At 41.7% G+C, this 12,831-nt stretch overlaps 1 protein-coding gene across 10 annotated transcripts in view; it reads left to right on the top strand.

Annotated features, from left to right (window-relative positions):
• The window catches only part of XRCC4 (X-ray repair cross complementing 4), a 315,918-nt gene that overhangs the window by 35,665 nt on the left and 267,422 nt on the right, over window positions 1–12,831 (top strand). The window lies entirely within an intron of this gene.

Below are 12,831 nucleotides of genomic sequence, written 5' to 3' on the forward strand. Positions count from 1 at the left end.
TAACTACTATGTTATTCCCAGAACACCTCAGAAGCAAAAGCTTGAAAAGTACTTGGTTTCTGAATTGGAAGAATACTTCAAAGCTAAAGTCATTAAATAAATTAATGAATCATGAAAAATAATTATTGGAAAATGTATTTAGTTTTTAATGCTTGAAAAATTTTAAAGTATTACAGAGTTAATTATACAAAAGAGTAATCTTGAAAAAGGTGAGATCAGAAGTTTTAGGCCATTGTGACAGGTCTTATTGAAATAAGTTTTGTGAAATATTGATTTTAAGAAATAAAATATCTTTGAATATAGAATAATTATGACTTATTTTCTACTTTACTAGAGTATATTTGAAATTTAAAAATACATAGTAAGGATTAAGGATACTTTATATTGTCAGATTTAAAAATATTAAAATAGAAATAACTTGAAGCCTAAGCTTTGCAGACAAGAGTATCTGCTACTTACTCTGCTCAGTTCCTGCACGAATTCAGATCAAGGCAGGTGGTTTATTTATTAAAGTCTTGCACTAATTATTTGTATATTTTATCTAAGTTTAATAGATACTGAATTTGTTTTTTTAACCAGTGGTTTTCAGTCATATATGAGATCTATCATTTCTGAAGGAGAGGGAAGGAAATGTTTGCTACATTAAGTTAACAGACATCTATTGAGAATTTGTTTTAGTGCTCAGCTGAGTTTAGGAAATTCTTTTAAAACAACCTTTTAAATTCAGAATAATTAAGGAGATTTTATTAATTAGAGAAACATTTGTAGAAACAAATGGAATCATTATAAATATATATTATCGTGTAGGGAATAATACAGAGAAACTAGCCTTAGTAATTTATATTTAAAATAAACATACTTTTTCTAAGTAGCTGCCAATTTATATAAGTTTCAATATGCTTAATTTCTTTTTTTTTTTAAGTTCTTTTTTTTTTTATTATTATACTTTAGGTTTTAGGGTACATGTGCACAATGTGCAGGTTTGTTACATATGTATCCATGTGCCATGTTGATTTCCTGCACCCATTAACTCGTCATTTAGCATTAGGTATATCTCCTAATGCTGTCCCTCGCCCCTCCCCCAACCCCACAACAGTCCCTGGAGTGTGATGTTCCCCTTCCTGTGTCCATGAGTTCTCATTGTTCAATTCCCACCTATAAGTGAGAACATGCGGTGTTTGGTTTTTTGTCCTTGCGATAGTTTACTGAGAATGATGTTTTCCAGTTTCATCCATGTCCCTACAAAGGACATGAACTCATCATTTTTTACGGCTGCATAGTATTCCATGGTGTATATATGCCCCATTTTCTTAATCCAGTCTATCATTGTTGGACATTTGGGTTGGTTCCAAGTCTTTGCTATTGTAAATAGTGCCGCAATAAACATACGTGTGCATGTGTCTTTATAGCAGCATGATTTATAGTCCTTTGGGTATATACCCAGTAATGGGATGGCTGAGTCAAATGGTATTTCTAGTTCTAGATCCCTGAGGAATCGCCACACTGACTTCCACAATGGTTGAACTAGTTTACAGTCCCACCAACAGTGTAAAAGTGTTCCTATTTCTCCACATCCTCTCCAGCACCTGTTGTTTCCTGATTTTTTAATGATGGCCATTCTAACTGGTGTGAGATGGTATCTCACTGTGGTTTTGATTTGCATTTCTCTGATGGCCAGTGATGATGAGCATTTCTTCATGTGTTTTTTGGCTGCATAAATGTCTTCTTTTGAGAAGTGTCTGTTCATGTCCTTTGCCCACTTTTTGATGGGGTTGTTTGTTTTTTTTCTTGTAAATTTGTTTGAGTTCATTGTAGATTCTGGATATTGGCTCTTTGTCAGAAGAGTAGGTTGCAAAAATTTTCTCCCATTCTGTAGGTTGCCTGTTCACTCTGATGGTAGTTTCTTTTGCTGTGCAGAAGCTCTTTAGTTTAATTAGATCCCATTTGTGAATTTTGGCTTTTGTTGCCATTGCTTTTGGTGTTTTAGACATGAAGTCCTTGCCCACGCCTATGTCCTGAATGGTATTGCCTAGATTTTCTTGTAGGATTTTGATGGTTTTCAGTCTAACATTTAAGTCTTTAATCCATCTTGAATTAATTTTTGTATAAAGTGTAAGGAAAGGATCCAGTTTCAGCTTTCTACATATGGCTAGCCAGTTTTCCCAGCACCATTTATTAAATAGGGAATCCTTTCCCCATTTCTTGTTTTTGTCAGGTTTGTCAAAGATCAGATAGTTGTAGATATGCGGCATCATTTCTGAGGGCTCTGTTCTGTTCCATTGATCTATGTCTCTGTTGTGGTACCAGTACCATGCTGTTTTGGTTACTGTAGCCTTGTAGTATAGTTTGAAGTCAGGTAGCGTGATGCCTCCAGCTTTGTTCTTTTGGCTTAGGATTGACTTGGCGATGCGGGCTCTTTTTTGGTTCCATATGAACTTTAAAGTAGTTTTTTCCAATTCTGTGAAGAAAGTCATTGGTAGCTTGATGGGGATGGCATTGAATCTATAAATTACCTTGGGCAGTATGGCCATTTTCACGATATTGATTCTTCCAACCCATGAGCATGGAATGTTCTTCCATTTGTTTGTATCCTCTTTTATTTCATTGAGCAGTGGTTTGTAGTTCTCCTTGAAGAGGTCCTTCACATCCCTTGTAAGTTGGATTCCTAGGTATTTTATTCTCTTTGAAGCAATTGTGAATGGGAGTTCACTCATGATTTGGCTCTCTGTTTGTCTGTGATTGGTGTACAAGAATGCTTGTGATTTTTGTACATTGATTTTGTATCCTGAGACTTTGCTGAAGTTGCTAATCAGCTTAAGGAGATTTTGGGCTGAGACAGTGGGGTTTTCTAGATATACAATCATGTCATCTGCAAACAGGGACAATTTGACTTCCTCTTTTCCTAATTGAATACCCTTTATTTCCTTCTCCTGCCTGATTACTCTGGCCAGAACTTCCAGCACTATGTTGAATAGGAGCGGTGAGAGAGGCCATCCCTGTTTTGTGCCAGTTTTCAGAGGGAATGCTTCCAGTTTTTGCCCATTCAGTATGATATTGGCTGTGGGTTTGTCATAGATAGCTCTTATTATTTTGAGATACATCCCATCAATACCTAATTTATTGAGAGTTTTTAGCATGAAGAGTTGTTGAATTTTGTCAAAGGCCCTTTCTGCATCTATTGAGATAATCATGTGGTTTTTGTCTTTGGTTCTGTTTATATGCTGGATTACGTTTATTGATTTGCATATGTTGAACCAGGCTTGCATCCCAGGGATGAAGCCCACTTGATTATGGTGGATAAGCTTTTTGATGTGCTGCTGGATTCGGTTTGCCAGTATTTTATTGAGGATTTTTGAATCCATGTTCATCAAGGATATTGGTCTGAAATTCTCTTTTTTGGTTATGTCTCTGCCAGGCTTTGGTATCAGGAAAATGCTGGCCTCATAAAATGTGTTAGGGAGGATTCCCTCTTTTTCTATTGATTGGAATAGTTTCAGAAGGAATGGTACCAATTCCTCCTTGTACGTCTGATAGAATTCGGCTGTGAATCCATCAGGTCCTGGACTCTTTTTGGTTGGTAAGCTATTGATTATTGCCACAATTTGAGAACCTGTTATTGGTCTATTCAGAGATTCAACTTCTTCCTGGTTTAGTCTTGGGAGGGTGTATTTGTCGAGGAATTTATCCATTTCTTCTAGATTTTCTAGTTTATTTGCATAGAGGTGTTTGTAGTATTCACTGATGGTAGATTGTATTTCTGTGGGATCGGTGGTGATATCCCCTTTTTCATTTTTTATTGCATCTATTTGATTCTTCTCTCTTTTCTTCTTTATTAGTCTTGCTAGCGGTCTATCAATTTTGTTGATCTTTTCAAAAAACCAGCTCCTGGATTCATTAATTTTTTGAAGGGTTTTTTGTGTCTCTATTTCCTTCAGTTCTGCTCTGATTTTAGTTATTTCTAGCCTTCTGCTAGCTTTTGAATGTGTTTGCTCTTGCTTTTCTAGTTCTTTTAATTGTGATGTTAGGGTGTCAATTTTGGATCTTTCCTGCTTTCTCTTGTGGGCATTTAGTGCTATAAATTTCCCTCTACACACTGCTTTGAACGTGTCCCAGAGATTCTGGTATGTTGTATCTTTGTTCTCGTTGGTTTCAAAGAACATCTTTATTTCTGCCTTGATTTCATTATGTAGCCAATAGTCATTCAGGAGCAGGTTGTTCAGTTTCCATGCAGTTGAGCGGTTTTGAGTGAGTTTCTTAATCCTGAGTTCTAGTTTGATTGCACTGTGGTCTGAGAGACAGTTTGTTATAATTTGTGTTCTTTTACATTTGCTGAGGAGAGCTTTACTTCCAACTGTGTGGTCAATTGTGGAATAGGTGTGGTGTGGTGCCAAAAAAAATGTATATTCTGTTGATTTGGGGTGGAGAGTTCTGTAGATGTCTATTAGGTCCACTTTGTGCAGAGCTGAGTTCAATTCCTGGATATCCTTGTTAACTTTCTGTCTCGTTGATCTGTCTAATGTTGACAGTGGGGTGTTAAAATCTCCCATTATTATCGTGTGGGAGTTTAAGTTCCTTTGTAGGTCACTCAGGACTTGCTTTATGAATCTAGGTGCTCCTGTGTTGGCGGCATATATATTTAGGATAGTTAGGTCTTCTTGTTGAATTGATCCCTTTACCATTATGTAATGGCCTTCTTTGTCTCTTTTGATCTTTGTTGGTTTAAAGTCTATTTTATCAGAGACTAGGATTGCAATCCCTGTCTTGTTTTGTTTTCCATTTGCTTGATAGATCTTCCTCCATCCCTTTATTTTGAGTCTATGTGTGTCTCTGCATGTGAGATGGGTTTCCTGAATACAGCACACTGATGGGTCTTGATTCCTTATCCAGTTTGCCAGTCTGTGTCTTTTAATTGGAGCGTTTAGCCCATTTACATTTAAAGTTAATATTGTTATGTGTGAAGTTGATCCTGTCATGATGTTAGTTGGTTATTTTGCTTGTTAGTTGATGCAGTTTCTTCCTAGCCTCGATGGTCTTTACAATTTGGCATGTTTTTGCCGTGGCTGGTACTGGTTGTTCCTTTCCATGTTTAGTGCTTCCTTCAGGAGCTCTTTTAGGGCAGGCCTGGTGGTGACAAAATCACTCAGCGTTTGCTTGTCTGTAAAGTATTTTATTTCTCCTTCACTTATGAAGCTTAGTTTGGCTGGACATGAAATTCTGGGTTGAAAATTCTTTTCTTTAAGAATGTTGAATATCGGCCCCCAGTCTCTTCTGGCTTGTAGAGTTTCTGCCGAGAGATCAACTGTTAGTCTGATGGGCTTCCCTTTGTGGGTAACCCGACCTTTCTCTCTGGCTGCCCTCAACATTTTTTCCTTCATTTCAACTTTGGTGAATCTGACAATTATGTGTCTTGGAGTTGCTCTTCTCAAGGAGTATCTTTGTGGCATTCTCTGTATTTCCTGAATCTGAATGTTGGCCTGCCTTGCTAGGTTGGGGAAGTTCTCCTGGATAATATCTTGCAGAGTGTTTTCCAACTTGGTTCCATTCTCCCCGTCATTTTCAGGTACACCAATCAGATGTAGGTTTGGTCTTTTCACATAGTCCCAAATTTCTTGGAGGTTTTGTTCATTTCTTTTCATTCTTTTTTCTCTAAACTTCCCTTCTCACTTCATTTCATTCATTTCTTCTTCCATCAGTGATACCCTTTCTTCCAGTTGATCGCATCTGCTACTGAGGCTTCTGCAATCTTCGCGTAGTTCTCGAAACTTGGCTTTCAGCTCCATCAGCTCCTTTAAGCCCTTCTCTCCATTGGTTATTCTAGTTATCCATTCTTCTAATTTTTTTTCAAAGTTTTTAACTTCTTTGCTATTGTTTTGAATTTCCTACCGTAGCTCAGAGTAGTTTGATCATCTGAAGGCTTCTTCTCTCGACTCGTCAAAGTCATCCTCCATCCAGCTTTGTTCCGTTGCTGGTGAGGAACTGCGTTCCTTTGGAGGAGGAGAGGTGCTCTGCTTTTTAGAGTTTCCAGTTTTTCTGCTCTGTTTTTTCCCCATCTTTGTGGTTTTATCTACTTTTGGTCTTTGATGATGGTGATGTGCAAATGGGTTTTTGGTGTGGATGTCCTTTCTGTTTGTTAGTTTTCCTTCTACCAGACAGGACCCTCAGCTGCAGTTCTGTTGGAGTTTACTAGAGGTCCACTCCAGACCCTGTTTGGCTGGGTGTCAGCAGCGGTGGCTGCAGAACAGCGGATTTTCGTGAGACCACAAATTCAGCTGTCTGATAGTTCCTCTGGAAGTTTTGTCTCAGAGGAGTACCTGGCCAAGTGAGGTGTCAGTCTGTCCCTACTGGGGGGGGGTGCCTCCCAGTTAGGCTGCTCAGGGGTGAGGGACCCACTTTAGGAGGCAGTCTGTCTGTTCTCAGATCTCCAGCTGTGTGCTGGGAGAACGACTACTCTCTTCAAAGCTGTCAGTCAGACAGGGACATTTAAGTCTGTGGAGGTTCCTGCTGACTTTTTGTTTGTCTGTGCCCTGCCCCCAGAGGTGGAGCCTACAGAGGCAGGCAGGCCTCCTTGAGCTGTGGTGGGCTCCACCCAGTTCGAGCTTCCTGGCTGCTTTGTTTACCTAAGCAAGCGTGGGCAATGGCGGGCGCCCCACCCCCAGCCTCTCTGCCGCCTTGCAGTTTGATCTCAGACTGCTGTGCTAGCAATCAGCGAGACTCTGTGGGCATAGGACCCTCCGAGCCAGGTGCGGGACACAATCTCCTAGTGTGCCGTTTTCCAGGCCCGTTGGTAAAGCGCAGTATTAGGGTGGGACTGACCCGATATTCCAGGTGCGGTCTGTTACCCCTTTCTTTGACTAGGAAAGGGAACTCCCTGACCCCTTGCGCTTCCCGAGTGAGGCAATGCCTCGCCCTGCTTCGGCTCGCGCACAGTGCGCTTCACTGACTGTCCTGCGCCCACTGTTTGGCACTCCCTAGTGAGATGAAACCAGTACCTCAAACAGAAATGCAGAAATCACCTGTCTTCTGTGTCGCTCAGGCTGGGAGCTGTAGACCGGAGCTGTTCCTATTCGGCCATCTTGGCTCCACGCCACCGAATTTCTTAAAATGGTAATTTAAAATAGTTTCAGTAAGAAGGTTGGAACTAGCTACTACAATTTTGTTATTTATCGTAAGTGTTCTTTCCTGTGGCCCAAGCTCAATCAGATGATATTATATATTACAGAAGTGCAGACTCTTCTAATATTTTGTAGCAGATCATTGCCAAATTGGGATTAATGCCATTTCCCATTCACTAAACATTTGCATGTAACAACTAGCATTATTTTGTGCAGCCATTTTCTAGTTTTTATTTTTATTTTTATTTTTTTGAGACGGAGTCTCGCTCTGTCGCCCAGGCTGGAGTGCAGTGGCGCAATCTCGGCTCACTGCAACCTCCGCCTCCCAGGTTCACGCCATTCTCCTGCCTCAGCCTCTCCGAGTAGCTGGGATTACATGTGCCCACCACCACGCCCGGCTAATTTTTTTGTATTTTTAGTAGAGACGGGTTTCACCGTGGTCTCGATCTCCTGACCTCGTGATCCGCCCGCCTTGACCTCCCAAAGTGCTGGGATTACAAGCGTGAGCCACCACGCCCGGCCCCGTTTTCTAGTTTTTATCTGTTTCACACATATTGATACATAATAAATTCCAAATTAGTGAGGTATATTTTGGAAGGCTGAAAGGCTTTGAAATTTTTGACATGCGAAAAGACGGGGCTTGGTACAGTTGGCATGTATATTAATCTGTTCTCACACTGCTAATAAAGACATACCCAAGGCTGGGTAATTTATAAAGGAAAAAGACTTAATTGACTCACAGTTCCACATGGTTGGGGAGGCCTCACAATCATGGTGGAAAGCAAAAGAGGAGCAAAGTCACATCTTACATGGTGGCAGGCAAGAGAACATGTGCAGGGGAACTCCCTTTTGTAAAATCATTAGATCTCATAAGACTTACTCACTATCATGAGAACAACACAGGAAAGACACCCCGTTCAGGATTCAGTTACCTCCCACTGGGTCCCTCTCATAGCACTTGGGAATTATGAGAACTACAATTGAAGATTAGATTTGGGTGGAGACACAGCCTAACCATATCATTCCGCCCAACCCCTCCCAAATCTCATGTCCTCACATTTCAAAACCAATCATTCCTTCCCAATAGTCCCCCAGAGTCTTAACTCATTTCAGCATTAACTCAGAAGTCCACAGCCCAAAATTTCATCTGAGACAAGGCAAGTTCCTTCTACCTATGAGCTTGTAAAATCATAAACAAGTTAGTTACTTCCCAGATACAATGAGGGTACAGGCATTGGGTAAATATACCCATTTCAAATGGGAGAAATTGGCCAAAACAAAGAGGCTACAGGTGCCATGCAAGTTTGAAATCCAGCAGGGCAGTCATGAAACCTTAAAGTTCCAAAATGATCTCCTTTGACTCCATATCTCACATGCAGGTGATGCTAATGTAAAAGGCGGACTTCCATAACCTTGAGCAGCTCCACCCCTGTGGCTTTGCAGGGTACAGCTCCCCTCCTGGCTGTTTTCATGGGCTGGCATAGAGTGTCTGTGGCTTTCCCAGGGGCACAGTGCAAGCTGTCGGCGGTTCTACCATTCTGGGGTCTGCAGGAAAGTGGCCCTCATCTTATAGCTTCACTAGGCAGTGCCCCAGTGGGGACTCTGTATAGGGGCTCCAACCCCACATTTCCCTCCTGTATTGCCCTAGCAGAGGTTCTTCATAAGGGCCCTGCCCCTGCAGCAAACTTCTGCCTGGACATCCAGACATTTCCTTCTTTTCTTTTTTTTTTTTTTTTGAGATGGAGTCTTGCTGTGTCACCCAGGTTGGAGTGCAATGGCGTGATCTCCGCTCACTGCAAGCTCCGCCTACCGGGTTCATGCCATTGTCCTGCCTCAGCCTCCCAAGTAGCTGGGACTATAGGCACCCTCCACCATGCCCGGCTAGTTGTTTGTATTTTTAGTAGAGATGGGGTTTCACCATGTTAGCCAAGATGGTCACAATCTCCTGACCTCGTGATCTGCCTGCCTCGGCCTCCCAAAGTGCTGGGATTACAGGTGTGAGCCACTGCATCCAGCGCAGACATTTCTATACATCATCTGAAATCTAGGCAGAGGTTCCCAAACCTCAATTCTTGGCTTCTGTACACTCGCAGGTTCAACACCATATGGAAGCTGCCAAGGCTTGGGACTTGTACCCTCTGAAGCATGGCCTGATCTGTACCTTTGCCCGTTTTAGCGACTGCTGGAGTGACTGGGATGCAGGGAACCAAGTCCCTAGGCTGCACACTGCAGTGGGGGCCTGGACCTGGCCCAGGAAACCATTTTTACCACCTAGGCCTCTGGAGCCTATGATGGGAGGGGCTCCTGTGAACATCTCTGACATGCCTCGGAGACGTTTCCCCCATTGTCTTGGTGATTAACAATTGGCTTCTTATTACTTATGCAAATTTCTGCAGCAGGGTTGAATTTTTCCCCCAAATATGGGTTTTTCTTTTCTGTTGCATCGTCAGGCTGCAAATTTTCCAAACTTTTATGGTCTGCTTCCCGTTGAATGCTTTGCTGCTTAGAAATTTCTTCTGCTAGATTCCCTAAGTCATTTCTCTCAAGTTGAAAGTTCCACAGATCTCTGGGGAAGGGGCAGAATGCCCCCAGTCTCTTTGCCTAGCAAGAGTGACCTTTAGTTCCTAACAAGTTCATCATGTCCATCTGAGACCACCTAAGCCTGGACTTTGTTGTCTGTATCAGCATTTTGTTCCAAGCCATTCAACAATTCTCTAGGAAATTCCAGACTTTTTCACATCTTCCTGTCTTCTGAGCCCTCAAGTCTCTAGGAAGTTCCAAACTTTCCCACATTTTCCTGTCTTCTTTTGAGCCCTCCAAACTGTTCCAGTCTCTGCCTGTTACCCAGTTCTGAAGTTTCTTTCACATTTTCGGGTACCTTTATAGCAGCACTCCAGTCTACTGGTACCAATTTACTGTATTAGTCTGTTCTCACACTGCTAATAAAGACATACCCGAGGCTGGGTACTTTATAAAGGAAAGAGGTTGAAATGATTCACAGTTCCACATGACTAGGGAGGCCTCATAATCATGGCAGAAAGAGAAGGAGGAACAAAGTTACATCTTACATGGTGGCAGGAAAGAGAGCATGTGCAGGGGAGCTCCCCTTTATAAAACCTTTAGATCTCATGAGACTTACTCACTTTCATGAGAACAGCACAGGAAAGACCCACCTCCATGATTCGATTACCTTCCACCATGTTTGTCTTACAACATGTGGGAATTATGGGAGCTACAATTCAAGATGAGATCTAGGCCAGGCACGGTGGCTCATGCCTGTAATCCCAGCACTTTGGGAGGCTGAAGTGGGCGGATCACCTGAGGTTGGGAGTTCCAGACCAGCCTGACCAACATGGAGAAACCCCATCTCTACTAAGAATACAAAATTAGCTGAGCATGGTGGCGCATGCCTGTAATTCCAGCTACTTGGGAGGCTGAGGCAGGAGAATGGCTTGAACCCGGAAGGCGGAGGTTGCGGTGAGCCAAGATCACGGCGTTGAACTCCAGCCTGGGCAACAAGTGTGAAACTCTGTCTCAAAAAACAAACAAACAAACAAACAAAAAAAGATGAGATTTGGGTGGGGACACAGCCAAACCATATCAGCCTGGATGGAGTACTTGCCATGACTGGCAATACATCAGGTTTTACTCCTTCTATGAAGAAAGAGCTTTAAGTCCTCTTGATTCATGTCTTCTACAGTTGGTTTGGCATATATCAGCATCAAAGACTCATAATAATCCTGAAAGATTTTTGCTTACCACCCTGAAAGTAAACAACTTTATCAGAGCCAGCATCTTGAACTACAGGTAGTACCTTTTCAACAAGTGTTGACAAGAAATGGAAGCAGCCTGAAAGATTACCAGCAATGCAAAAAGTATGCTGGTTCCCCAGAGAATGTCTTAAAGCACTACATTGCAGTCTAAATATCTGTCTCCTTATTTATTCATTTATTTATTTGTTTATGAGAAAGAAAAGAATATTCTCAGAACAGCTTGACAAGGAGGAGTTTATTCATGGCTTGGCTTACTTGAGAGATATTTTGGATATTTAAATGAGGTAAAACTTTCAGTGCTATAGTCAGCCTTATGGATGGATGCAGCTGAGAGATCACAAGTTCATTTGGCCAAGGTGTCGTGGTAATCTTCCAGTATTCAGGATGTGCTTCTGTAAACTGATCTCAGAGTGACAATATCTTGTAAATTCATCTGCTGGCAAAAAAAATCTGCAGGCATGGGAAACATGGCAGACAGAATACTTTTTTAAAGCTAATTTTGCTTGGATTACCTAAAAATTGAGAAGGAGTTTGTAATCCTTTTCTTGATGATACAGACATCTGATTGTTGCCAAAAATGACCTTCTAAACTTAGAAGAAAGGAAAAGAATGAACATAAATTCAACTAAAAAAGTTGTGAATTCTGTTGTTTCTTAATGTAAGGTTGCTCCTCTGTGACAAAGAGTTGCTCCCAGATGCATACCTCTGGGAGTCAGGGTTTTAGGCATTTATTGCCATCAGTTCAAGAAATTTTGTGTATCTAATTGTGTGTTCACTGTGCAATTTGAACATTTTGAATATCTAACTTATATAAGAATTGTTTGAAATTTACATTTATAACAAATTTTCTTTTTTTTCTTAAAAGGAAGTAACCACTATTTTAGTATTCAAAAATACCTGATATTTTGAAAATACTGTCTTATGTTTTGTCTGAGTGAAAGAATTACAAATTTCTTTCTCTCTCTCTCTCTCTTTTTTTTTTTTTGAGATGGAGCCTTGCTCTGTCACCCAGGCTGGAGTGCAATGGTGCAATCTCAGCTCACTGCAACCTCTGCCTCCCAGGTTCAAGTGATTCTCCTGCCTCAGCCTCCTGAGTAGCTGGGATTACAGGTGCATGTCACCACGCCCAGCTGATTTTTGTATTTTTAGTAGAGACGGGGTTCTGCCATGTGGGCCAGGCTGGTCTCGAACTCCTGACCTCAAGTGATCCGCCTGCCTCGGCCTCCCAAAGTGCTGGGATTATAGGCATGAGCCACTGCGCCCAGCCAGAATTACCAATTTCTAATGTAGTGAAATATTTACAATTTTTAACTTGTTTGTCAATATTTATACTCATGTTTTGGGAGCAATGGGTCAGCAATTTTCATGAGATTGCTTTTGAGCTTATGCTCCCAAAACTTCCCTTAGGCTTTAATTGGCTTTTCTTTTTTTTTTTTTTTTTTTTTTTTTTTTTTTTTTTTTTTTTTTGAGACGGAGTCTTTGCTCTTTCACCCAGGCTGGAGTGCAGTGGCGCAATCTCGGCTCACTGCAAGCTCCGCCTCCCGGGTTCATGCCATTCTCCTGCCTCAGCCTCTCCGAGTAGCTGGGACTACAGGCGCCCGCCACCACGCCCGGCTAATTTTTTGTATTTTTTAGTAGAGACGGGGTTTCACCGTGGTCTCGATCTCCTGACCTCGTGATCCGCCCGCCTCGGCCTCCCGAAGTGCTGGGATTACAAGCGTGAGCCACCGCGCCCGGCCTAATTGGCTTTTCTTTATAGATAACATAGACCCTTTTATTTTAGCTTCATTCTCATTTGAATAAATGTTGGGTGAACAGCTACACACTAATTTCTTTTCTCCATAGAGTGTGAACCCATGTGACCCTTCCTGCCTTAGTGCTCTTCATTTAACAGTAGATTGTTCTGATTGAAAGCACTCCTCATCTCTTCAGCACAAGGACTATCA

The sequence above is a fragment of the Symphalangus syndactylus genome, chromosome 11, assembly GCF_028878055.3.
Source record: "Symphalangus syndactylus isolate Jambi chromosome 11, NHGRI_mSymSyn1-v2.1_pri, whole genome shotgun sequence".
In the NCBI taxonomy this organism is placed as follows: domain Eukaryota; kingdom Metazoa; phylum Chordata; class Mammalia; order Primates; family Hylobatidae; genus Symphalangus; species Symphalangus syndactylus.